Raw genomic sequence first — 1,171 nt, forward strand, 5'->3', positions numbered from 1 at the left:
GAGAAGCTGGGCACGGTGACACACACCTGTAATCCCAGCCACTTGAGAGTCTGAGGCAGGAGGATCACAAGTTCCAGGCCAGCCTGGGCAACTTAGCAAGACCCCATTTCAAAATAAAAGAAGGACTGGGGATGTAGTTCAGTGGTGGAGCACCCCTGGGCTCGACCCTCAGTACTGCATAAAAAAGAAGCCGAGCAACCAAGAGGACAGGAGGACTGTCCCCAGGATCTGCAGGAGGAACGCAGCCCCCCAGCACCCTGACCCCACCCTTCAGACCTCTGCCCTCCAGGGCCGGGAAATGGCCATCAGCCGTCCATCCTGCAACTGCTGTGCACACTGCCCAGGCACTACACACGGGGCAGTGAGCAGGACTGGCCGCAGAGGGGACCCCTTTCCAGGGTTAGAACTAATCAGTGTGACAGCTGGAGTGTGGCTCAGTGGTAGGGCCCTTGCCTGTGGGTGAGGCCAAGTTCCAACCCCAGAACTGCAAAAAAGGGAAGAGAAGCAATGAGTATAAACCTGCTGACAGTATTGGGCACATAATTATTCCTTAGCAAGTGAAAGGCATTTGGGTTTGCTCCTGTTCCCTTGTTCTTGATCCAGGCCCCTCCCAAGCTGTGTGCATGCCTTCTCTCCTTCAATGGCAAAAGTCCTTCAAGACGCGGAGGGAGACCCGAACTTATTTTGTATTTCTAGAGCACCTAGCCCCATGCCCGGCTCACGTGCTCATTAAATCGTGATTCAGTGGGTGCGTGCGTGCCCTAAACAGTGCCTTTGAATGGGAATTATAATCACGGCAAGGCCAAAGCACCAAGAAGAGGGTGCTACTGAAATTGATCCTGAGGTCTCAGTAAGCCCCATCACATCCGTCGTAAAGAAATAAATTTCTTTATTCATAAATTCAAAACAAGACTCAGACCTCAACAGGAAAAAAGAAAATGTCAAGCAACATAAAGGAAACCCAGCGCACGTGAAAAGATGCTCAGACTCACTTCTAAGAGAAATGCGAATTTAATTACCCAGAACCTGCGCGTCTCACCCATGTGACGGACGACAAGGGTGAGAAAAGTTGTATGACGTGGAGCTGATCAAGGTGGAACAGGACAGGCTGTTCAGCCTCACTGGGTGACGATTTGGCGTTAGGTATCCAAGTGACACATGTAAAACCCTG

Source organism: Urocitellus parryii, chromosome 3 (genome assembly GCF_045843805.1).
Source record: "Urocitellus parryii isolate mUroPar1 chromosome 3, mUroPar1.hap1, whole genome shotgun sequence".
NCBI lineage: Eukaryota > Metazoa > Chordata > Mammalia > Rodentia > Sciuridae > Urocitellus > Urocitellus parryii.